Source organism: Camelus bactrianus, chromosome 9, assembly GCF_048773025.1.
Source record: "Camelus bactrianus isolate YW-2024 breed Bactrian camel chromosome 9, ASM4877302v1, whole genome shotgun sequence".
NCBI classification, from domain to species: domain Eukaryota; kingdom Metazoa; phylum Chordata; class Mammalia; order Artiodactyla; family Camelidae; genus Camelus; species Camelus bactrianus.
The window spans coordinates 41,902,598-41,929,163 of NC_133547.1; the positions used below are offsets into that span (position 1 = coordinate 41,902,598).

Genomic DNA, 26,566 nt, shown 5'->3' on the forward strand with positions numbered 1-26,566 from the left:
AAGCACACAGAAGGGAGGCGTCATGCAGGATACACAAGTCCCCAGAAGGGTGGCAAAGTCCCTTCATATTCTAGACACCCAAGACAGGTCAGGGAGGAAACCAATCCAAAGAACAATGGTGGGTGGTGTGACTTGAGGAGTGCAGAGCAGAACGTATCCAACAAATCCATCTGAGCTGTGGCAAAGGGCAGCTCCAAGAAAAAGCCAAAGAGCCAGGACCTGAGAAATCAGAACTGAGATGGGGCAGGCTCTGTCCTCAAGCACCATATGTCCAACCTGGGTCTTTGTGGGGCTGTCCCCACGCTCTCTACAGGCCATGTGCTGGAACTTGACTTCCTAAGCCACCTACCCAACCCATTCCACATCTCACTCCATGTTCTGGTCTCCATTTTTATTGTCCTGCTTCCTTGGAGCCACTCCCAACCACTGCTGTAGCACACTCTCCTTGCTAAAAAAAGGGACTCAAAGTAACTCATCACTCTTCCTTACTAGACACAAATCAACGTTAAGAGGTGGTAGCGAAAGAGTTAACACCTTAGAGGGATTCTCTCCCTACGCAGTCAGAGGAATTGAAAGAGCACTGAATAGAAAAAGAATTGTACAGATAAACAGCGGCACACCCAGGAGGGGGGACAAGGGGAGTGGCTCGCCCCAGGTGAGGAGTATTTTATCACTGACATCCCTTGGACTTGTCAATGCATCATAATAAAAAGCAGACTGACTTCTCCTTGGTTTTATTATTCTTTTAAAATCCTCCATAGACAATGCACTTCTTATCCCTTGCACCCAGGGCAGACCACCCCAACATCCAGCTCTCAGAAACTCTGGGTGTTAGGAGAAAATTTGCTCTTTTGCAGTCTTTATCAGGTCTTTGGTTTCTCTCATCCACACGTGGGAGACAGTTGAGCCTGGGGGAGGTCTAGGTACCATCTAGTCTGACCCTCTGGTTTCACTGTGAAGGAAACAGGAGTAGAAAGATGACGTGACCTGCCCAACTTAGCGGCAGAGCTGAGACTTGACCTCAAGTCTCTGCATCCAGGACTGTACCCAGCACAGAAAGGGGCACAGTTAGTTCAGTATCTTATAGTTATTTATAGGTCCCTTTCCCAATTCAAACCAGAACTTTCTCTTAACTACTGAGGGTTCTAACACAGTAATACAGTCTTTGCCTGAGCCCCAAGGCAGCTTTCTCAGAGCAGGGTCAAAACCCCTTCCCTTACAGCCGCCTGAGCATAGACTTGATGGCCCCCTGGATTCTACTCACAGAATGTTTCCGCATTATCACAATAAAAATGTGAAAAAAAATCCCCTCTCCAGGCTTATGGTCTTCAGGGTCAATGCTTCCTGTGCAGCTCCAACTTTTATAGATTTTTCAATTGGCTGCTCCGTGCAGCTCGTGGTATTAATCACAAGGCACCCTTCATCCTGAAGCCAGAGCTTTCATAAAATCAGCCATCCCAGCAACCACAGCCCCTGGGGGACAGTGAGCTCACTTCCACCTTTCTAAGTCCTCTTTATGTCTTAGAGATACAGCGGTGGAAAACTCTAGCATAACTGGGACTCAGTTAACGTTTTTATTCTGCCACACTGGACCAGAAGGGAGTTTCTTTCCCCAGCCCCTTGTGGTACTGAGACCGACATCATATCAGATCTGACATCAACCAGAGTAGAATCTTTAATGAATGAAGCCAATCAGCTGCCCCCTCATTGCAGCAAATCATCACCTGGTGCACTCCAGGAGCAGACTGAAGTCCTTTCCGCTGTCCATTATTTTTAGATTATCTATGCCATTCTTCTCCTCATTAGCCCAAGTCACTGAGAGTTCACGGTTGGTGTGGCTGAATCATTGCCAAAGTGATTCAGTCTCCAGATTAAGAAGAGAACAAGAACTTGTTAATTCACCATTGCTTATAGAATAAAGTCTCAACTCTCTACCAGGACATTCAAGGACGTCTCATGAACTGGCCCCAACCTGTCTTACCAGCTCTGTCACCATCAGCACCATAAAGCACCTCTCTTTCTTCCCCACGTCTCCACTTTCCATAGCTAATGCCTCCTCATCCTCCAGGACTCAGCTTAACTCACCTTCAAGAAGTCCACCTTGACTGCTTCTAGACCTCTCCTCTGAGCTCCCTGACCTCTATTTTAGACTCATCACTTTGTGATCGTTTGTCTCTTTGTCTGTTTCCTCCACTAGATTATAAGCTCCAGGAGCTCCATTGCATGGTGACTGTGTAGCTGTAGACAAGTCCTTGAAATTTTCTAAGTTTCAATTTCATCATTTGTAAATGGAAATAAGAGTGCCTTCTATATGACTATTAAAAGGAATACATCAGTCAATACATATTAAGCACTAAAAAATATCTGCTATTTTTCCAATCAGTATTCAAGGCATAGACAAGGTTGATAACTCATGGTCTTCCCAATATCTAGCCCAATGTCTGAGACACAAAAAATACTCAATAATCACTTGTTGAGTAAATTAATAAATAAATATATTCCACCCAGATGTAACTATCTGCCATTTCCTAAACCTTTCCTATGCCTTTTATAACTCTTTGCCCTTACACATTCTGTTTGGAATGCCATTTCTTCCCCACCCCAACCTATATCCATCCATTTTCTACCTGGCAAACTCCTACTTATCCTTCAACACCCAGATCAAATGTCACCTCCTCTTTTCTGCCTTCCCAGATTCCCTTGGAACAAATTTATCTGCACTTACACAGGAATTTTGCTCACATCCCTATTAACATGCTCATGGATGGAATTGTCTTACAGTTATTGTAACATTTACTTATGTGTTAACCTCTGCCTCTTTACAGTGAGCTCCTGCAGAGCAGTGATTGATTTATGTATCCCCTGGCCGCAGTAGCTAGCATTGTGCTGGCAGGTATGAGGCATATAAGAGGCAAAGAAGAAACTTTTTGAGTCCAGAAGTTGATCTCAGTGTCACAGAGATGGTAAGAGAAAAAAGCCTAAGGACTTTTAGGCTCTAAAGAAGCCTCTCTCCAGGGAGGCAGGGAATCTGGCTTTGTGCTTAGAGCAATATTGCCATTTCTTTATTTCTGTTACTTACTGCAACAATAAAGAAATAATTTAAAAGAGAAAGAAGCATCATCCACTATCCTATTAAACTAACAAATCAACTGCTTTCATTTTTCCTTGTTCCCTTACAGTGCTTTATTTTTATGCATGCATAATTTTACATAGTTGCATACATTATGTAGACACAATCTGCCATTCTGCTTTTTTGACTTGACCATCTCTCATAAGCATGTTTCCAAGTTATTACACTGTCAACAAAATCATCTATTCTGGCTGCATAATATTCCATTTGGTTGCTTCTAAATTATAGCTATTAAATATAATATTGTGACAAATCTCTTTACATAAATCTTTTCTTTTTTTAATTTTTTTGGGGGGTAGATAATTAGGTTTGTTTGTTTGTTTGTTTACTTGTTTATTAATGGAGGTACTGGGGATTGAACCCAGGACTTTGTGCATGCTAAGCAGGCACTCTGCCACTGAGCTATACCCTCCCCCACTCTTCTGGTAATTGATGGTATTTTTCAAACATTTCCGCCTAAGGCTTCAGAATTGTCCTAGGGGCTTGACAAAAGAGCTGACTGTTTTAAGTCTCAGCGAACAGTTAAGGCAGTCCTCAACCTCTGGATATGCTTTATAATCATGTGAGGACCTTTTAAAACTGCCAATGTACAGGCCCACTCCAGGCCAACTGAATCAGAATCAGGGAGAAGAGTAATAGAATGTTTTAAAAGTCTTCAGCTATATACAGATGGCCAATAGGCACATGAAAAGATGCTCAATATTGCTAATTATCAGAGAAATGCAAATCAAAACTGCAATGAGGTATCACCTCACATCGGTCAGAATGCCCATCATTAAAAATTCCACAAACAATAAACACTGGAGAGGGTGTGGAGAAAAGGGAACCCTCCTACACTGTGGTGGGAATGTAATTTGGTGCAGCTAATATAGAAAACAGCATGGAAATTCCTTCAAAAACAAAAAAATAGAGTATAACCATATGATCCAACAATCCCACTCCTGGGCATACATCTGGAGAAAACTCTAATTCAAAAAGATACATGCACCCCAATATTCATAGCAGCATTACTTAACGATAGCCAAGACATGAAAGCAACCTAAACGTCCAGCAACTGATGAACAGATAAAGAAGATAAGATATACATTTATATGTATGTGTATATATATACACTCAGCCATAAAAAAGAATGAAATAAAGCCATTTACAGCAACATAAATAGACCTAGAGATTATTATACTAAGTGAAATAAGTCAGAAAGAGAAAGACAAATATCATATGATATCACTCATATGAGGGATCTTAAAAAAAAAAAAAGGTTCAGATAAACTTATTTACAAAACAGAAAGACTCACAGGCATAGAAAACAAAGTTACAGTTACCAAAGGGGAAAGGGTGAGGGGGAAGGATAAATTAAGAGTTTGGGATTAGCAAATACAAACTACTATATATAAAACAGAATAACAACAAAGTCCTCCTGTATAGGACAGGAAACTATATTCAACATCTTTTTTAAATTGAAGTATAGTCAGTTTACAATGTTGTGTCAGTTTCTGGTGTACAGCATAATATTTCAGTCATACATATATATCTATTCTTTTTCATACTCTTTTTTCATTATAGGTTACTATAAGATATTGAACAGAGTTCCCTGTGCTATATAGTAGAAGCTTGTTGCTTATCTATTATACTCAATAGCTTGTAATAACCTATAATGGAAAAGAATATGAAAAAGAATATATATGTATAACTGAATCACTATGCTGTACACCAGAAACACAACATTGTAAATCAAATACACTTCAATTATAAATAAATAAATAAATAAATAAATAAATTTTTAAAAAGGTCTTCAGGTGATTGCAATGCCAGTGAGAATCACTGATTCTATCAGGTTAGAGAATTAGCTAAATCATCATGACCAACAGCTTGATGGGGTTTTGTTCTAGAGCACTTTGTTGTCACCTGCTAGGGGTGGTCTCTCTCTAGATCATGGAAATTAGTGACGTACAGAAGGCTTTTAGAGGCTCCTGGGAGAAACCTTGTCAGTCATACAGTCATTCATTCAACAAGTATTTACTGAGTACCAAGGTGAACAAAGCCACACCCTTAAATTCCAGTTAAATATATCCAATGGCCTATCCACATTTCTGCCTAGGTGTAAATAGACATCTTGAACTTGGCATGTCCAAAACCTAACACCTAATATAGCTCATCAAACCACCAGTTCCAGGCAGTCTTCCTCATCTCAATTAGTGGAAACTCCTACTTCTTACTGCTCAGGCCCAAGACCTTGAGATCATCCTGGCGTCTCTCCTCTCACATCCCACATTCCAAGCTATCATGAGTCCTATGGGCTTTCCCTTCAAAATATATCCAGCATCCAACCACTTACCACATCCACCTAGAATCATCCTGGTCCAAGTCATCACCACCTCTTGCATAGATTATTGCAATAGCCTCTGAAATATTCTCTCTAATCCACTCATGCCCTTTGCAGGCTTTTCTCCACACAGCAGCCAGAGTTGTCTTTTAAAAACATAAGTCTGATTATATCATTCATCTCTGAAACTTTCAAGGTCTCCCCATCTTACTTGGAATGTGATGGTTAATTTTATGTCAACTTGACAGAGCCACAGAGAGACAAGACACTTGGTCAAACATTATTTTGGTTGTGTCTGTTAGGGGTGTTTCTAGATGAAGTTAACATTTTATTCAGCAGACTAAGTAAAGCAGATTACGTTCCCTGATGTGGGTGGGCCTCATCCAATCCCTTAGAGGCTTGAATAGAACAAACAGGCAGAGTAAGAGGGCGTTCCTGCCTAATTGCTTGCACTGGGACTTCGGTCTTTTCCTGCCTTCAGACTCAAACTGAAACACTGGTTCCTTCTGGGTCTCAAGCCTATGAGCTCACAGACTAGAACCTACACCTGGGTCTCTGAGTTGTCAACGGCAGATATTGGGACTTCTCAGCCTCCATAATTGCATAAGATAAATCCTTATAATAAACAAACAAATATACAAACAAATATCCAGTTGGTTCTGGAGAACCCTGACTAATACAGAGTAAAATCCCAAGTCCTCACTGAGACCTAACAGTCTGTCAGATTTCCCCATTACCTGTCTGACCTCATCTGCTTCCTCTCCCCTTCAAGGACTGTGCTCCCACAATGTTGGCCCTAGATAAGCCAAACATGCTTCCACCTCAGGACCTTTGTACCTGCTGTTTCCTCTGCCTGGAAAGCTTTCTCACTCCCTTACTTCCTAAAGGTTTCTGTCCACTCAGTGACATCTTATCAAAGAGAACCACCTTGATACACACAACCTGCCATATAAAATAGCAACCCATCCCCATGTGACATTCCTAACTCTTCCTTCCTGCTTTAATTTTCTCTTTTGTATTTATGACTGCCTGATACATTAAATATTTGTTTACTGTCTTTTCCCGCACTGAGATGATTCAGACAAGAAAAAACCCAGATACACAATATATTAGGGAGTGATAAGTGCTATAAAGAGAAATCAATAGGGGAGGGGGATAGAGTATGAGAGGGTGTTGTTTCCAATAGGCCATTAGGAAAGGCTCCCTGAGGGGCTGAAGGGGAGTGAGACCTCAGCGACAGAACCAGGACTGAAAACAGGAAAAGAGAGGCTGTGAACACAGTGCCCCGCCCATATCCTCTCATCATTCTTTATTCAGGTAAAAGCCAATGGTGTCCTTCTGTGTGCTGCTGCCCTCACCCCTAGTCTTCTCTGACCTGTTCCCAGGGAGTTGCTGTCTCTGGGTGCTGGTCTCAGCCAATACCAACAGGGGGTTATGGAATCAGTACCCCAGCTCCGCCCTCTTCAGTGGGACAAATGTGAGGCCTGTCCAGAACCATCTCCCCGAGGCCCCAGAGGACTGAGCCCGCTTGCCCACAGCGGTCACCGGCTCAATAACACCTTGCAACGGCTTCCTTCCCCTCTGTACCTGCTGGTGCGTCTCGGGTTCACCACTCCCTGGACTCACTGCACTGAAATCCTTATCTCAGTGCACAGCCTCAGACAGAAAAGAGCTCACCTGGTTCTGGGTGGCTTCTCAACCTTCAGACGGTGAGGGGCTCTGTGGGAGCGACGCGCAGGGAGGAAGGCCTCTGCTGCGAGGAGGTGCCGCCGCGCCCGCCAGCGCCAGGCAGCCGCAGTCAGGTGCACAGCGCCTTACCAAGGCCGGCACCCCAGAATCATATCCCTGCCTGCCTCGAACAGAAACCAATTACTCTTATCTAAGTTCACGAGGAAGCTGCTAAAAGAAAAAAAAAACAAGCACCGGTTAGGACCATTTAGGCCCAAGATGGCGGAAGATTTGCCTTCCAGTGGACCTCGAGCCTCATTATACACTCATTGTAATCCATTAGCATGCTAAATGACACACCCACAGACGCCATGACAGTTGACGGTCGCCATGACGACAACCGGGAAGGCCCGTCCAGGAACCCAAAAGGAGGGGTGCATCAGTTCCAGGTCTAAACCACACCCCTATTCTCCAATAACTCATGAATATTCCTCCCACTCTTTCCAATTCCCTCCCTTTTACCTCGACCCTCCTATGTATTTGGTGTCTCCACCCGAATTGGGTGGAAAAGCTGATTTGCAAATCAGGTTCCCGCTTCTCCGTTCTTTGGCCATTGAATACAGCTTGTGCTGTTCCAGTCTCAGCATTGGTATCATTATTGGCTGCGCGAAGCTGATCAGAAAAAGAGTCTCCCTGGCTGAGACAAGGGGTCTCAGCCCTGGCTAGGACCCTGGCGCAGGTCCCATCGACCACTTCAGTAACAAGCTGTCTAGGGGTGACTCAAGATGCAAGCATCTCACACCGCCCTCCACACAACAGAGTGCGATATTCAAATCAGGCTGAGGTCCTGGAGGGAGAGGGCAGCTACACAGGCCTGGTGGTGAATTTATAGAAGCAGATTAACCCAATCTGCATACTAAACAGCATGTAAATTATGTTATTTCAACCCATAAGTTTAGACATGTCCATAGGAATAAAAATTTATGACAGTAATAAGATGTATGGTTGATGTAAATAAGCTAGCCCAAGCAAAATATGCTAAAAGTACTGTGGAAATTCTCCAATTAAGCCCCAGCTTGCAGCAGCAGAAGGGGAAGCTGACTCCTGGCCTTCGGGCAAGCTTAGTGCCGCCTCTAGTCACCACAGGGAGAGGGAGAGAATGGTCATGACTCAGGTACAAGTGAGGTGGCTGCAAGCCCTGGGCGAGGAGCCCTGCCTTTGGAAGGTGTCACTCTCAGAGATGGGAGCAGAAACCACTCCAGGAGCCAGGAAAAAATCCTCTCAATAATCGTATTAATAGCAAATAACAACAACAACAACTAATATTTTTGAGGACTTAGTATGTGCCTAGCACAATTCTGAGCCATCTATGTGTTCTACTAATTTAATTCTTACAACCACCCCATGAGGTAGGTACAACTAGAAATCCCATTTTAATGTGAGGAAACTGAGGCTCAAAAGTCAGGCATGCAGTCTGCAGTACAACTGACCTTAGGCAGTCTGACACCCAAGCCTGCATACTTAACCACAATGCTCTGCCTCCTCCACTGACCATCACACTGAAAGGAAGTTTGGGTGAAATTTATTTCAACCTTCTCACTTTACAGATGAGGAAACTGAAGCCAGGGAGACATAGTGACTTGCCAAGATAAATGGCAAAGCCAAGATTCTGGCCTAGTATTTCAGACATGATCGATCAAAGGTCTTTCAAGAACCCAGGGCTCCCCTTCCTGTTGCCACTCATGGTGATCTGAGAAGGCCAAAGGGGCTGGAATCAGCTGGGGACTATCGGTCTTCATTGTCCTTCCTGTGTGACTTTGAGTCTCAGGTGAAGATCTGCCTTCAGTAGATTTGCAAAGGGCAGAGCAGGGGAAATTCAGCTCCTGCTCTTAGAAGTATTTCTCTCACAGCCAGAATATTCTGCCCTGTCTGTCTGGGGTGAGCTCAGCAGAACATATGTCAGCCCACACCTCTGTGGCTAGCTTCCTCTTCCAGGTGCCTAGACTCTGTTATTTGGCTGAATCAACACAGTCCCCAAGGGCCAGACTTTCTTATCCAGGGTTCATTCTGTTGCAATGATCAACCCTATCACAAGCCAGCTAAGCCACAGAGGAATTTCTGGGGGGACTGGGAAGCCCAGGGAGGAATGGGTTGTGCCAGGGGAGACAAGTATATCCAGGGACTCAGTGTCCTCAGGACTTGGTGTCCCTACCTCTGCCCCTTACATTTGTGGGCCACACTCTCAGGCAAGTTGTCTCCACGTGGTAAGGGAGAGAACCCACACCTGTACTCTGAGAGCCAACCACACAGAAGGGGGCAGTTTTCCTGGGGCCAATACACTAAGTTCATATATTCATTCAACAAGAATTTAGGAAGCACCTGTATGGTCAGGCTCAGGGATATGACCATTAACAAAACAAATGTAAATCTCATGCCCTATGGAATAGACAGTCTATTGGAGGCAGGGTGGGGAACAACAATAACAAAAAAGAGACAAGTATATGAAGTAAATAGTGTGTTCCATGGTGATCATTGCAGAAAAAATAAAACAGAAGGTGGGTAGAATTGCCAAGCAGTACATTATTAAATTGGAGGTAGGGGCAGAGAAGGCCTCACTGAGAAAGTGGCACTTGAGCAGAGAGCTGAAGGAGGCAAGAGAGTGAACAAGGCGGACATCTGAAGGAAGAGCATGCCAGGCAAAGGGAACAGCCTGTGCAAAGACCCTGAGGTGGGAGTATGCCTGGCATGATGCATGACAGTGAAGGGTCAGTATGACTAGAGCAGGGTGAGCAAGGGGGCAATAGAGAAAATAGGGTCAGAGAAATAACAGGGGGAAGGGACATTTTATGTACGGCTTTGTAGAGAGAAATGGACAATCATGGAAAGGTTGTGGGGACATTATGTATGACGTTATAGAGAAAGAAATAGGTTGTCACTGAAAGGTTTGGGACAGAGAAATGACAGACTCTGACTTAAATTTTAAAAGGCTCGTTCTGGCTGCTGTGCTGAGAACTGACTACAAGGGGCATGGGTTGAAATGAGGAGACCAATTAGGAGACTATTGTGATCGTACAGGGGAGAGGTGCTAGTGGCTTTGACTAGAATGAAATTAGTGATTAGATTCAGGACATATTTTTAAATGGAGCAGACTTCCCGATGAATATGTGAATTGACAGAAAGAAAAGTGGCAAGAATGACTCCAAGATTTCCTACCTGAGCAACAGGAATGACGGAGTTGTCCTGAGCTGAGCTAAGAAAGGCAGGCTTGGGGGAGGGGAGGGGACAATCGGGGAAAACCCACTGATAATTGTAGCGTACCATTCCCACATCCAGATGAATCCCTGCCCAAGGCAGATGGGGCTCTCTGATTGGCCAGCTGTGTCACGTGCTGACGGTGGGCGGCAGGGCATCGTGATTGACAGCTCCATTAGGAGCCCATGGGATAGGAAAGCCAAAATTCCTCGAAGGGAGTGTGGCTGCGTATCTCGTTCACCCAGGTAGAGAAACTAGAGGGAGAAATTAAGTGGCTCTTCCAATTTTCAGGAAATAGGCCCCTGTCCCTATTTGCCCACGTGCACAAAATCTGGCTGATTGCAAACCAAGTCCCATCATCCGGTACCAGAAGAGCCTGCCTCGCACACATTGGAATGAAGTCAGGTGGCAAAATTCACCCAGGCGCACTAGATGGGGTGGGGGCACTGCTGGTCACAGTGGGTGCCCCCAAATATTTACTAACTGAATTAAGGGAGCAACTGAAACCCCACCAAGCTGGCCACTGGAAAATAGGGGTCTTTTGCTCAACTTCTTCCCAGGCTCCAGAGAGATACAGGCTACGGTCCTATTCTGACCCCACCCTGCCCTCAAAAAAATCTCTCTGAGAAACTCTGCAGAGATATAGGAACACCTGTTTTCCTCTTCCTCACAGGGGAGGGAAGGGGCCAGGAGCCCTGGTGCTGAGCAGTGAGGGCAGGTGGCTGTGTGCTTCCCAGAGAAGGTTGGTGGCCTTGGTTTGGGGAAGTAAGAGGCTGAGCAGCAGAGTCTGACCACCCAGGTCACGCACCCGCCACCACACACGCCCTGGCTGTGCCTCCCACCTGGGCTCAGCCCCTGGCTCTGGGCCGGCCCGGCTGCCAAAGTCGGTTAGTAGAAGGCACAGAGAGGCTGGGAAGGAGAAGAGAGAAGAAGGGCCAGATGTCTAGAACCTGGGGCCTCTAAAATTTGGAGCATAAGTGGGGAAAGAGGGGAGAGGGAGAGAGACTGATTCCCCCGCATCAGCCTGAGCCCCAGGCCCTGGCTGCTTTAGAATCTCGTCCTGCAGAGGAGAGGCTACAGGCCTCATGCCAGTAGGGTGGGCAGCAGGGCGGGTCAGGAAGGGTCCTGCTCTGCTTAGTTTACAGCTGCGTCTATTCTCCATCTGATCTCCACCCTTCTGTGCCCCTGAAGGGGGACTGTGTCACCCAGGCTCCCTTGCTGCTCCAGGTAGGGATTGCCAATGGGAGGCCCTGGAGGAGTTCAGAGGGTGGGAGAAGGGAAGGCTGGAGCATTTCCTCCCTGCAACCTGCTGGCTTCAGGGCCACGTCTCTGGCTCCTTTCTGGTTCTAACCATGCAGGACTGTAGTTCCTGCAGAGCGCCCCTCTTTACATAGTTCCTCTGGGAGCACCCTTCCCTCCCAGCCTGAGGGCTAGCCTGGGTACCTCACTAACCCCTGTTTATTCCCTTAACCCTACCCTTACCTCTGTAAACCCTCCCTTCGTTGAGGTCTTGTCATTGGAACCACCCAGAATGAACTCATTTTCTTTGGGGGACCCTGGCTGAGATAAGCCCCAGCCTCCCTGAGAAATACTGAGCTCTCGACCTTGTAATCAGCACCAAATGATGGCCAGGGGGCAGCTTCACACAGGCGAAAATGCAGTTACTAATGGTTTACCTTGTGCTAGGCACAGTGGGGAACCCAGAAACAATTCAGGTGTGAAGCCCACCGTCCAGAGCTGAGGCTGTAGAGACCTGAGGACAGTTATCTGGAGTCCCCTGCTGCCCGGGGACGGCTCAACACACAACCCCTCACTGCAGCCAAAGTCTGCAGCTGCTCCCCTTCCCACACTTTCCTGGGCTACCTGGTGCCAAGGCTTTTCCCGTCAAGGCTGCACTGGATCTTCAGTTGTCTCTGCCCCACCCCCACCCCAGTGAGGGTGGAGCTGAGTAGAGGGTGGAGCAGAGGAGAGTTCCTGGGTAGACTTTGTGTTGCGTCCACACCTCCCAGCACTAGCCCAGTGCCAGCACGGAATGCACAGCCAGCACACATTTATCAAATAAGCAATGAAGAAAGAAGCAATGCTCTTTCCAAGTGAAGAAACATACAGGTTTCTAGCAAGGTGCTGCACTGGACTCCATGCAGGGAGTAGGAAAACCCTGGGCCCCTTGTGCTACAGAGCTCCATTATCAAGGCAAGAGCTGTCCCCAGACAGAAATGCTGGACACAGACATAGAATGATTCCCAGAGGCACAGAGAGCCAAGCAAGAGATCACAGCTGAAAGGTCACACCACCGAAGAAGAGCAAGAAATGTGTGCCCTGAGCCATAAAAAGCTGTGGAAGATTCTCTGTGGGTGTAGTTAAAGCACAGACTCTTAATCGGGCTGCCCAAGTTCAAATCTGACTTCTGCCTTTCACTTGCTGTGTGACCTTGAACAAATTACTTAACCATTCTGTGCTTCGCATTCCTCATCTGTAAATTGGAAACGATAAAAGCACCCACTTTATAGGCTTGTTGTAGAGATTAAATAAGTCATGAAGCAAGTGAGTGATGAAGCAAAATCCCTTAGAATGGTTCCTGGCTCATAGTAAGTGCTATCCACATTTGCTTTCATTATGAAAGAACAAATTCACATGGGCACAAAGGCAGAATGCCAGCTGGGTAGATGTGCTGGTATTGAGGTTATCAGCCAAGTTACACCAAAGCAACCTCTCCTCTTTGTGTTTTCTTATTTAACGAAAATCTTGTGACTCTTCTGTACTATCGCAAAACAAAGAGAACTGTAACTTAATTCTTCAAAGAGATGCAACCCATTTCATTTCCTTTTGAAGATGGTTCTATAATATTTCTGATACAATTTTCCTTCCCTTAAGAAGTTAAGGGGCAACCTCCCCAAGCCTCAGTGTCCTCATCTATAGGGTAGAAATACATGCACCCTCTTCCAGGCATTGTGATGGAGATTGATTAAGATGAGGTCTGTGGAGCACTAACAGTCTGCTTTGTTGTGGATCCCATCACACCTTCCACTTTCTTGTTCCCTGGGGAAAGATCCTTATTCCACACTGACTGCCTGGGCACAGGGAAACTGCTGCAGGTAGCTGTGCGGTCTCATACCAGGGTGCTCTGCCTAGACAAGAAGCTTCCAGTTTGATCCCAGAAGCTCAGGGGCCCCTCTGAGCCTACCCCACTTCCAGAATTGGCTGAGGGCTCCTCAAAGGAGCAGAAGCCACTGGGAAGGTGAAAGGAGAGCTTGCACACAAAGCCTTGAAGCCTGGCCATACTGCTGGACCAGCTCCTCCTCCCTGCTCCGGAAGTCCCCTGAAGGGGAAGATGCACCAAGATCTATGATGGAAAATGAGGGCCGACTGAAAGCCAGGATTTGTTTCTTATTTACCCTGCTTAATTCTCTGCTTTCTTATTTACCCTGATGGCTGCCAGCGAGGACAATTTGAAATGAAGAATGCTTTTCAAGGAGGAGCAAGAGTCCCTCATCTGAAACTAATCTGTTGTCCAAAATTGTACCGCAGAAGTTGTTTAGAAACTGCAGATTAAGTTGTGCATAAAAATACAGCCAACTCTTGATTATCCACACTCATGGATAATCCAAAAACAACAGATACCTCTGATGCTTTCTATTTAGTTTCAGAATGCAGGATTATTTTCCCTTAACATTTTTAGTTTTCTGCATTTAATTGTCTTCAGGGTATAACCAGAGACCTAGGGGATCTGTAATCTTCTGTTAATTGCAAAACAACCAAGATTTCAGCGCCATGCCCTGCAATGCAGAAGCTGCCTGGATGGTGTTTATAAAAATAAAACTACAATGCAGGAAAATGAAGAAGGGAGTGAGAAAGAAGGAAACTGGGAGTTTTGTCCTTTCCACACACCGATCAGGGAGGGGTGATTAAGAGCATTGGTTCTGCAGACTACCCAAATTCTTATCCCAGCTCTGTCTCCTACTGGGTGTGATTTTGAGCACTTATGTAACAGCTCATAGCTTCAGTTTTCTCGTCTATAAGTTGGGGTTAATAACAGTAGCACTGTTGTTAGGATTAAATGAGATCATTTATATAATGTGTTCAGCACAGGGTCTGGCACACTGGAAGCATTCAATGGATGTAAATTAATACCAGTAAATGTTAGTTACAACCTGCTCTCGGCAAACTGGGTGGCTGATCTCCTGCACGTAGTGCTCAATAACATCTTGTGACTGAAGGACCTCAGGAGTTGTGGACAGTTTGCAGCTCTTCCAAGCCCTCAGGGTGGGGATCACAGAGGTTTTAGGGGAGGGGCCAACGGAAGGAGTGGACGTGCACTGGGGGAGAGCCCAGGACAGCTGTCAGCTCCTCTGTGTACTGAGCAAATGGGCCCACCATCCCATCTTAATTATCCTGCCTAATGGGGTAAAGCAATTATGATTCAGAGAAAATTAGCCATTAGCAGCTGGGAAAGCAAACAGACTTCAATGGCACAGCACAAACACCGGGTCAGGAGAGTGGCCCAGGTGTGCCAGGAGGGAAGTGTTGGGGCCAGGGGCTCCACTCCTGAAGCTGCCACTTGGTTAAGGGGAGGTCAGAAGACCTTCAGCTCACTCAGATATGGGTCTGAGAAGAGGCAGAGTGGAAGAGGGGATGCAGATCCACCACGGTGGACAGTGAGAGTGCGGACTCCAGGAGAGCTGCTCTGGGGCCCAAAATCCCAGAGTTCATCTCAGCCATCCCCCTGCCTCTGACCCCAAACAGGCCAACGACCCCAAGACAACTTAATCAAGTCAAGGTGAAGTTTCAGGATAACACGCTAGAGTGAGGTGACCTAGATTCTAGGTCTGGCTCTGCCAGGAACTTAATAACAGTAGTAGTAATAATAATAGTGGTAGTAGAAACAGCTTCTTATGAACTAGGTACTATGTTGAGCCCTTTACATGGATGATTCTATTTAATCCTCACAAGCTATATGAGGAAGATATTATTTTTGCCCATTTTAGAGATGAAGGAATGAATCTCCACCTATACAGAAGTGGCTTTTAGTCACCCAGCTAATGAGTAGGTGACCTGGGACTTGAACCAAAGTCCTCATGATCCCAAAGTGCCTGCTTTTAACTACTCTCCTGGGCCAGTAGCTTCAGCAGGACAAGCTCAGTTGCTTGATCTGTAAAAGGAAGAATGTCTAGCCTAAAGTTTTGTGGGAAACTCAGAAAGAGAACTACCAGAGGTGGGAGCTGCTGCCGCCTGCTCCTGCCTGCGGGGTGGGGCCAACCAGCCCAGCGGAGAGTCAAGGGCTCAGAGGCCAGGCTGGAAGAGGTTGGTAATAATTTTCTTTTTATATTTTTATGGTAAGGGTTTTGAAGTATCTCCAGATGCTTTCACACACACCCTCTGGGACCCCTGTCGGTCCCTCCTCCTTCCCAAGCCCTAGGGAGCAGAAGGCCTTGGGGCAGCAGTGATATGGGGCAAATGCATCACCTACATTGGGTGCTCAGCCATATCCTATAGGCTGCACCCAGCCTGGCCTCTGACCCTCAGCCCCTCTGGGCCTCAGGCGGCACTGCTGCCGGTCCCTCACTGGCACTTAGGGGACTTTGGATCTGTAACCCCTGGGAGCTGCCCTAGACCTCCAGGGAGGGACACAGAGAGAGATGCTTCATAAGGGTTTCCTACGGCTCCTCTCCTTTCTCCACCTTCACGCCCCTCAGCGCGCGCTGCATTCTGGGGGATCTGCCAGGGAGGTGCTGGGAGAGACCTGGGGCTGGGGGGGAAACAGGTTGGGACTGGTTATCTGGCTTGAGAGAAATCTGTGCTGGGCTGACTCACTCCCGTTCCCTTCACCACCCTCTCAGCCCTCCAGGATCCTCGGCTGCAGAGACAGCATCGCTTTGTCAGCAGACTGTTCTCTGAGTCTGTGCACAGTCCTCAAGCCTTCATCTATCATCCCTACTGCAGCTAACCTGTCTCTTGGTACTCTACCTCCTCGCTTTCTCTCCGTATTCACCCTGCCTCTCAGCCACCAGACTGCCCTCCATTCCCTCCCACACAGCAAAGAATCGGAGAGAAGGATGTCTGGGCTGGGAGGGGACCTTGCAGATTGCGTTGACCAAATCTTTCATTCCACAGGTTGGTTGGAGTCAGAACTCTAGCTGGGTCCCAAGACTCTTGACTTCCTGTTCAGTGTTACCTCCTTCCAAAGGAAATCTTGTCAAGTTCTGGGAGCAAGTACCAGTCCCAGTGCCCAGGGCAGGGCTGGGTACCAGGAGCCTCGCTGCAGGTGTGGCTAAGTGGCAGGCTGTCCTGTGTCCCCACTTGCTCTTACTCTAGCTGGCAGTAGGGAAATGGACTAAGCAGTGACTGATGGCCTCGGTGAGCCCTGGGATCCCTGGGATTTCTACTCAGTTTCCCCACAAATGAAGAGAAGCTCCTGAGACTCAAGTGCAGATCGGAAGATGGACTTTGTAGCCAATGGAGAACTTCAGCCCACAGAAACAGGTCACGTGTAATTAGACACGGCTCCCAGAGGCCGCCTCACCGCCCCCACCCCTCCCTAGCCCCTAGCTCCCTGCCCTTGGATCACCATGCAAAGAATTTCCCTCATCAGAGAGTAATTGCCCCTGGCTCCCCTCACTTCTAATCAACAAGCCAAGGTATTAGTTCCTGGGAGCATGATTGATTTCCAGGGACTTGGAACTTAATTACATTTTTTTGCAAAGTCTGTTTGGAAACCTCAGAGAAGCAAGATATTTTCTGTTCTTTGAACTTACCATGTAGGAGGGCTTCCAGCATCTCAAATATTCCATTCATCCTTCCTCGGGCCAGGGGAGGGGCATTCTGTGGCTGTCAGTTTTCATCTTTCCTTACCCAAGATCCTCAACCCCTGGAGTTAGACCAGAGGAACTTAGTTTCTCAAGCAGAAGAATTTCTCACGCGGTCCTCCCCACACCAGCAGTCACGCCATGATGCCCAGAGAAGCATGAGTCCTGCCAGGGTTGCAGGTCCGTGTGCTCCCTCCCAGCTGCTGCAGGCCCAGCCGGCCGGCCCCACCTGCTGCATGAAGCTGGGCCAGGTTCCAATCTCAACCTCTTTATTATGCTAATCATCATCATCAAGCTTATTCATAACTACTGTTTACTGAGCACTAACTACGTGCCAGGCCCTGTAAGATACTTTACCCCCATCAGCTCATTACATCCTCACAAGAAACCTGCTGAAGTCGACATTAATCGCTCCATTTACCGAGGAGGAAATGACGGCTCAGAGAGGTTCAGCAGTTTCCTGAAGATGAAAAAACAAGTGGTGGCCAAAATGGGCTTTGAGTACCCTGTCCCTCTGGAAAGTTCCCTCGGTGGCCCATTTTGCACATTTCTGCTGCTCTGCTGACCAACTCGGTTCCCTGTCTCTCAGGGACCCCTTGCCTGTGGTTGCATGTCGCCCTAGGACAGATACCCCTTCCCCAGGCCTGATGGCTCCAATGCTGCCCCCTGCTTTCAAAAGCACCTGAGAGCGTAATAAAGCAAATGCAAAAAGACAACAACTTTTCTGTTAAGTGTGAAATTATATCAAAAGGAAAAGTGTCAAAGAGTAGATTTCTGGTGCAATGTATCTATTTATAGTAGTTTTGCAGTTCTAGTGTGTACTGTTCATTTTATGTATCTTACATGGATGATTGAAAGCTCAAGAATGATTTCAGTAACATCTACACAGTGAAGCCACATGAGATTGCTTTTGAGATAACAGAATGTTATAAATAAATAAATGCTGTAAGAAACAAGGTGTACTTGATGACAGCCGCATGGTTGTCTGGCTTCTAAGAATCACATGAGCTGGATTCTGTGTCTGTCTGCTGAATCCACCTGCCAGGATGCCTCGCATCAGACCTGTTCCCTCCCTGCCCCACACCGTCAAGCATGCTGACTGCTCCCCAGGGCCACGCTCCCTACCATTCAGGTGCTTACTCACAGCTCTTTCCTTCAGACCTGCCCCACCCCACAGACGGGTCTAGTTCATGGTCTTCGCAAGCCAGCAGGGTCACACTGTGTCCCAAGATGTGGCTTAAGCCCTGACGTGGTGAGAGCAGCCCAGGCCAAAGAGAGCCCACAGGCATCTGCTCCCTTGCCCCACTGCACTCTGCCTTCCTTCATGGGCCCAGAGGTCCTAGATTATCAGATGAGATGCAAGTTCATTGGAGGATCTTGCTCACAGACTCAGATTTTCAATCTTGGATGGACTTCAGTGGAATTTCAACTCTGGAAGCTTCCCATGAGCCATGTGTCTGGTTAGATCAGCACAAATTTTGAGGGCATAGCGGGGAAAGGGGTGGTGGGGAAAGGGGTCCAATATCTTTAATAAATTTACAAACTTGGCTCTTTCTAGTGTGGTGTAGCCAATAGGTAGGTTCTAATCTGCTTGCCAAAAGTCCATGTCAGTGAAATATGTTGCACCCTAAGAAGACAGAGGATGTTAGTATATCTGAGCAGCGCAGTGTGGGGGAACTGTGGACACTGCCACGTGAATGGGCCAGCCTGTGATTTCCCCACCCATTTCCATTGCCACAAGAGATGCAGCCTCTGAAACCTCCATCCTCAGACAGTCCCCCCAAAACAGTGAGCCAGCTCCCTGGAGCATGATATCTCACCTTGCCAGTATGTGGCCCCACCCCACCCCTTCCTGGGGCAACCCTGCCATTTCTCCTGCCGCTGGCTGGCATCCCAGGTCAAAGCAGCAGGTCAGGGGTATCCTAGCTCCCCAACTTTGGGGGTCACCTGCCAGGGCATACCCTAGAGCCACTAAGAACCAGATCTCCTCTAGCTGCAGGTGTCCCTAAGATACTTGTTATTTGAGAGCCACCAAGTCATTGGAGGAAGTAGAGGCAAAGAGGCAGTGACAGTGAGGAAGGAAAGCTGAGGATTGGGGTAGAAAAAGGAGAAGAATCCACATCTGCAGAAAGGTCCAAATTTTCAGTGAGCGTAAGGAGAGTGTCTCCTCCCCGGCCTCCCCACCAGCCACTTGCCACCCCCTTTTACAGGGGCCCATTCATCAAATGGTCTGGAAATGTCCACAATCAGCCAGATCCAATCTTTCCAGACAGCAGTGAAGGCCAGCCCTGCTCAGCAGTAAAGTTCAACTTCAGCCAGACCAGGAACAAAAGCAAAGAGGAGAAATAGCACAGGGCACAAGGATGGAATGGGGGAAAAGTAAGGCTCCCAGCTAAGTCCAGGAGGCCCACCGGAAGTTGCATGAAGGGAGAGTGACTGGGTCACCTTGAAGCCCCCAATGTGAGATAAAAATCGAGGGCTGGTGCCTGGGATTCTACCACGAGCCAGACATTCCCTTGTAAAACACAAGTAGGAGCAAAATTGACTGGCAGATGATGGGGCTGGGGTGGGAGGGGGAAAGAGGCCCTGGAGGCAGGCTCAGTGCTTCACGCTGTGCAGGAAGATTGGCTCTGGCTGTCCTCCCTCCGCTCAGTCCTCTGTGATCCTCCTCTGGCTTAATTCTCAGCTGGGGCTTCTTGTTGTTCATCTGCAAGTGAGCTGGGCAGAAGTGTGTACCATCTTCACAGCTCCCCCGCACTCCATGCTCCACACACTCATTCATTTCAAAAGAGTAACCCTGGGCCTCTCCTTCCTTTGGATTAGATCAGCCTTTTTTCCCCTCATCTGCCGTCATTCACAGAGCCCATCCATCTGCTCTTCACCCCTGAGACTTTCACCTCTTAACCTCTTTCCAGGGGATCCCCCTGCAACTCAGACCCGGAAACTAGGGGGAGAGGAGCTGGGAAAGGTAGTGGAGGAAGGCTGTGGGTGTGGGCTCAGGGCAGGAGACTTCTATGGCTGGAGTGGCCCGTCCTCTGAGAAGCCAGTAGTGAGTGACCAAGAGGACAGGCTAGCCCTCAAACTGAAGGCAAGGCCAGGGACAAGTAAGAGGATGTGAGCCTGCATGATAAAAACCGTCATAGGCATAGATGCTCTGCTGTGCGCCAGGCACAGGGCTAAAACCCCTATCTCATGTAATCTTCAAAGCAGCTGAAGGCAGGCATTTTCTCCATGTACAGGTAATAAATTCAACTTTCAGAGAGAGTATGTAATTTGCCCACAGCCACAAAAACAAACAAGATTCAGAGAAATCTTGGCCATTGGTCCCCATGAAAATCTTAGCTGCCCTGCTCATCTCCCATCTTTCCCCAGCAGGCAGGAGAAAGTGGGTGTGAGAGGAGGGGCTGTGCAGAGCCCCAGAAGGACCCCAGGTCCCTGTTCTGTCATCGGCCAAGGTAAGGGGGCCTCACCAGTCCCCTGTGTGGGTCCAAGCTCCTCATCTGATGGCACCTGAGGTCACACCAGCTGTTTCCATCTCCTCCACAGACTTGGGTGACATCCAGCACTGGGGCTCAGGACTCCCACCTTGACTTCTGGTTCTGCTCACTGCCTCTGACTGTGATTTTTTTTTTCTATCCTGGTCTCATTTTACTCATCAAAAAGGGGATGATGGCTACCAGCATCTCCTTCTAGTCTATAAAACTGTCCAGGGAAGTGTTAAATGTGAAAAAGAAAATTAAAAGATTGGCACTCTGAAAAGAAAGGGTGTTCACCTTTGTTAATACTAACATTTTACGTGAACAACAGGAGGTTCCCATCCAGACCCACTGCCCCCTTGGTCTTGGAGCCATGGAGTAGCCTGAGAGTTGGTCAGTAAGCTCAGAAGTTCTCGGAGTCAGAAAGAGGATTCGGTGCCCTGAAAGAGACAGAATGATGGTGCTTTTTCCTGGACCAGGTCAAGAACCCAAAGGTCTAGATGTGGCCAGGTACAGGGCAGAGGCGATCTCTCACTTGGCAGAAGAAAAGAAAGAAGGATAAAATATGGAGGAGGAAGATGTTTTCTACATCTAAAAATTCACCCAAGTGATCGAGCTGTAAAAGCTGTCTGAGTTGTTCAAAACAGCCAAGAGCTCTGCCTAGTCATGTCGCGCTGGGCTGGGCTGAGAAGACACATTTATAAAACATCAAAAGGAAAGTTCCAGTAGCTGCTTACAGCCGTCAGACACAGCTCCTTTAGAAGTTTCTTTCCAAAGGTATATTTCAAGGGTCTCAGGCATGGGGAAATTGGAGTTGGAGATTCACTTGGTCAGTTCACCCCTGCCACCACAATAACTGATAACCATCACCTCTGAGGGGGGTGGGTAGGAGGCCCTCAGATGTTTTATTTAGCCCTCTATGTGCTTTTTTGTATGTATAATGATAGCACATTCAATCTCTCAACTAATATTTGTGGATTACTTTGTGCCAGACGTTGTGCTATGCCTGTGTGTGGATGGGTGGTGATTAAGATGTGGCCCCTATTCTCCAGGAATTCTTGAGTCATGGAAGAGACCTACATACAAACAACTAACCACCAGCTCACATTGTGCCAGGTCTGTAATGGAGATATGCAGAAAGTGTAGGGGAGCATAGAGGCAGGACAGAGGGACTCTTCCCAGGAGATGTGACATTCGAGCTGGTATTGAGTGAATTCTCTAAGTAGAGAGGGGAGACAAGGACTCTTCAGGCAAGAGGGAACAGCTCCAGCCGAGACGAGCTGATGTGAAAGAGCGTGACTGACTTGACTGGATTGGCGTGTGGTGTGCTTAAGGACTGGAATGATTACTGATGATCAAACATCACAACAACCATTTACTGGCCAGAGGCACCACGGTGCTCTATTTACACTCAACCCAAAGTTCCCTAATCGTACTTGGCCCTTCCGTTGGGCAGTCAAGTTGGAAGGAGCACCCAATCTTTTACTGGATTCCTTAAAGGATCATTAGGTTATTTTACCAAAGTTCCAATTTCCTTCCTGAAAATGTTCTAAAATCAGATTTTACTAGGATCTGAGTGAACTAGATCCTGTATTCTCCTTCCCTACCCACAGTACTGAGTTGTCCTGGCACAAAACCCATTTACCTTCAGACCCATCCCTCGCCCTTCTTTTGCTCTATTCTGTATCATAGTGAGGACAGGGAAATTGGCCCCTGCAGGTTGCATCACCCAGGCTTCTGGCTGGGTTCAGCCAATAGAAGGTACAGTCAGGAGAGTAGAAAGCATGAGGAAAGGAGAATCCAGGGAATTTCTCGCCATCCTTCTTTGCCTCAGGCTGTATCTCTGCAGCAGCTGTGACTCCTCCATGGCTCCAGCCCTTACTATACACATCTACCCTGGTTCCAATTCCCACTAACACATCCACCATAATTCCACTTCCACCTGATGACTCCAACCCTTGGGCTCTGATAACATCTTATCCTTCTTTGTGTCCTCGGCCTAAGGGCAATAGTGTCATCCAAGTGCTGTTAAGTTCTGTATTGCCACATCGTCTCCTGTTCGGCTTCCCAACTCTTCTACCACCAATTTCTTAAACTAAATTCCCTCTGTTGTAAATTGTCGAAGTGGTCTCCCTATTTTTCAGTTAGGACCCTGACTAATAGAAAGACTGTATTTCATTCATCTTTGGGTCTCCGCCAGCACCTGATACAGTGACTTTCTGAGTGAGTTTCCTGGATTTGCTGGATGGACAGACGAATAGACAGTTGACTAGGTATGATTAGGTAGATGAAAGGATGAAAAGAGCTTCAAGATTTAATGAGGATGTTTTAATTTTGTGAAAACAAAGAAATAAATTCCAAGAGAACTAATAAAAAGGTGATTCTAAGTGGCTCTTAAAAATGGCCAGGGGTTTAAAACAGCTGTCTTATACAAGCCAAGCCAAAAGAGGATCCGGTAGCTGGGAAAGCACAAAAGCAGAGACTTCGTCAAGTTTGTTCCTTGCTGTATCTGAACTGAGTCACTTACTCTTTGCTCCCTTTCTAGCTCTCTTCTCACATTGGCAGAGGCCAAGGGGAAAGGTGTGTTAGTGGCCAACAGTTCTAATTTTCATCTGGCAGGCATTTCCATCACATTTATTATGCCTGAGTCTCTGCAAAGTGAAGGAGATATAATGGAAGGAACCTCAACACCATTGATTCTCAGTCATATACTCTTGAAGAAGTTGCCAAATGGCTACAGTTCTGGGCTGGAAAGAACCTGATTGGCCGGACAACTGTAGCTGTGGGGTTCTTGGGGATTTTCAACAACTGCATTCTCAGAATCCGGCATCCTTCTTCTGAGGATATTGCCTTGAATAATTAACAGTTCAGAGACCAAGCCTTTCCAGAGACACTTTGCTCATCCTCCTGATAGGCAGAGTTATACTGAAAGATGCTCAATAAAAGAGATGTTTCCAGCTCAGCTATTGACACTGTGGTGTAGAAAAGCACTGAGCATTCAAGTTCCCGGCTCTGCCACTTAGCCGCTGAACATCCACAGGAAAGTCAGCCCCCTTCACGAGTCTAAGATGCCTGGTTCTCACCTGTCCCCTTCACAGATTTTTGTGAAGACCAGATAAGATAATGGTGAAAGAAAAGTGAGAACCATAAAGCTCAAGATCACAATGTCATTTGTTTTACAGTTGATCAGTTGTCCACATAGATGTTACCTAAAACCTTCTACTTGCACTGTAATCCCAGGTCATGTTGTCATATTATATAGGTTGGATCTGCCTACCGAAAAATCAGAATGCAGTAGATCATATGAAGATTAACAAAGTGACCAGAATTCACTTAAGGACAAGAGGCTGCCGCTGATCACAACTCAGTTAATGAAAATCACCAAAGTAGATGAAGCATGTCTTTGGTTCCCTCACCTCCTGGCAACTTTCTCCTTGTCTTTGAGAAAAATGTCCCTCATCTAAGGCTTCCTCCAAAGACCAGTGCTCTAAAGCTACCAAATTGTGTCTACTCTTCCCATTTCCCTACATCGGCTTCTTCCTCTTCCAATGCTGCTGACATTGCCTCACTGTCAGAATTTTCCAGTGCTGATCTGGCCAATTCACACCAAGGTACAGTGCAGCCTGACAGTTCCCTTAATCATGGAGTGCTAGTTTTCTAAAGGTTGCACATTGGCCCTAACGTCTTCAGATGATATTTCAGGAAGAATAAATGAGGAGATATTTGGAGAGTGGAAAGGAGAAGAGAGGGTCTTCCCAAAGGCCCTCAAGTTTCACTCCTAGGAACAAATTATTCAGTAAGTAAGGCCAGAATGGTCACGCTGTGAATCTTTCCTTCATTCTATTCTTCTTCCTCCCACCCCAACTGTAAGTTGGATGCCAGAGGTAAATCCACTCAGAGGATTTTTATCCCCTCATATCTCTAGGGGGATAGAGAAGTAGGTTCTTTGTGTTGATAGCTCTTGGAATGGAAGAGATTCACTCCCTATCCAAGACCAGTCTGCAGCCAATTGCATGGCATTTTCATGAAAAGTAACCAAATGATTTGTACTAGGCTGGCGTTGCCTGCCACACTGGTGGTTCCCCTGATTCCTCTCTGCACCACTTGTTGGTGAGTGTTAAGAGCATAAAATCCACTTTTCAGATTAGCCTCAACAAAACAGGAAATGAAGTAGGCTGCTGGCACTAACTCATTGCAAAACCAATTTAAATGATCAAGTCGATCAATAGTTACTTATTGAACATCAACCAGCTCTGGTTATGCTCTGCTCAGAATACCCACCCCTCACTTCCTTTTCACAGCCTCTTTTGTGACCCCATTAACACCACCACCACCATCATTGCTATCACCAGTAATCAAGTTGACAGCCCCCACCCCGGGAGCTGTCCAGAATTTGAGCAATGCACATCAAATCAGGGAGGCAGTTAACTGGCTTCCTTTTCCTCTCTTTGCCAGAAGCAGATGGGAAAGGTGGGAGGAAGGGGATTATTTATTTTCCAGTCTTGCCCAAAGCAATCTCTATTTTGAGGGTCAGCTCCTCCACCCCCATCCGAAGCCCAACATTAGCTTGACTGACAATGGCCCCCACCTCAGCCCAGCTCCAGGAGGCCCTCACTGACCCTGTTTACATTGCATGGGCGTGCCTCTGCACTGCAGAACTTTAAGCTTCAGGATTTTGCAAATTTTATGAGAATTTTCAGTCAAGCTGATTTTTAGCTTCCCCTTTCCCCTCCAGCTAAAATCAAGATCTTTCATCCAGCTCTGATCTCAGACGGACTTTTTTCTCAGCACTTGGGACATGATTAAATAACAGGCACACGTGCACACACCAGCCCCAAACCCTTTTATTTCCCAGATCTTTCTTCAGTAATGAAGCCTGAGATGGAAAACTACTGTGCAGAGAAACTGTAGCAACAAGAGGGAAAGGAATGGACAACGTGTGCTAGCCTGGCTCCTTCCAGAGAGAGAGGTGAAGAAGTTTGCTCATGAAACAAGGGCAAATTAAATGTCTGTATCAAATGGAAGCCTTTCCAAGGAGAACTTGGGGAGGTTCAGTGATTACCAGTTGGGGGTCCATTAGCTGTGGATAAAGGAGAATCAGGAAACATCTATCTTTCCATACTCTCTAGAGAGCCTGAGAGGATAAGAAGGGGATTGGCTGCAAAGAGCATTCTTTTCACCATCCAGTTGACATGATCATTAACTCTACCAATTATGGCAATATAAAGAAATCATTAAAATGCAATTATTACAGCTGTATAAGTTTATAGCTGCATAACTACATCAAAAGGCCGCCTTTGTAGGTCTTTATGTGCTCCATAAACCTGAATAAATTGCAGCAAAGAAAAAAAGATTACTTCAATATGAATCAAGAACAAATTCAAAATTTCTATCCTAGTCTGTGGAGATAGTAGCGGTGAAAGGCCTGGGACCTTCTGTGACCTCCAGCCTGCTGGGTGTGCCTGCTTGAGTCTTCTCTTTGTTCCAGGCCTGCATCTCTCATCATCTGTATTTGGTCAAATGGATGCAAACAAATGAAATGAAAGCCAGCCAAGCAAGGACAGAAAAAAATCATCACAATCCTGTACATTTATATGTCTTGTAGTTTTCACATTCAACAACCCTGTGGCTAGATAAGATAATTATCCTCATTTTACAAATTAAAAACTGAGACTCAAAGAATTTCTAAGGAACTGTATAAGGTTGCATGGTGGGCTGGAGAGTGTCCATGTGTTCATACCCACCAACCCCCAGAACCACTCTCCATCCTTCTCCACTGTGCTCTGTGCCCCAGGAGGCTGGTGTCTGTGGACTCCATCAATCAGCTCTCTTACCCTCTGGCTTTTGATTATGTTAGGCCAATGGCAAGAAAATAGAGGTTGGGAGAAGAGAGAAATAGAGATTTTTAGTCCCC

The 26,566-nt window shown here is 46.7% G+C and overlaps 1 protein-coding gene across 5 annotated transcripts in view; it reads right to left on the reverse strand.

Annotated features, from left to right (window-relative positions):
• The window catches only part of KCND3 (potassium voltage-gated channel subfamily D member 3), a 526,784-nt gene that overhangs the window by 391,878 nt on the left and 108,340 nt on the right, over positions 1-26,566 (reverse strand). The window contains exon 1 of one of the 5 annotated variants that reach the window (XM_074370166.1): positions 17,126-17,585. The exons of the other annotated variants lie outside the window; for them this stretch is intronic. The gene's annotated coding sequence lies outside the window, so the exon portion shown is untranslated. Of the gene's footprint in view, positions 1-17,125; positions 17,586-26,566 lie in introns of those variants that run through there. 5 annotated transcript variants of the gene reach the window in all.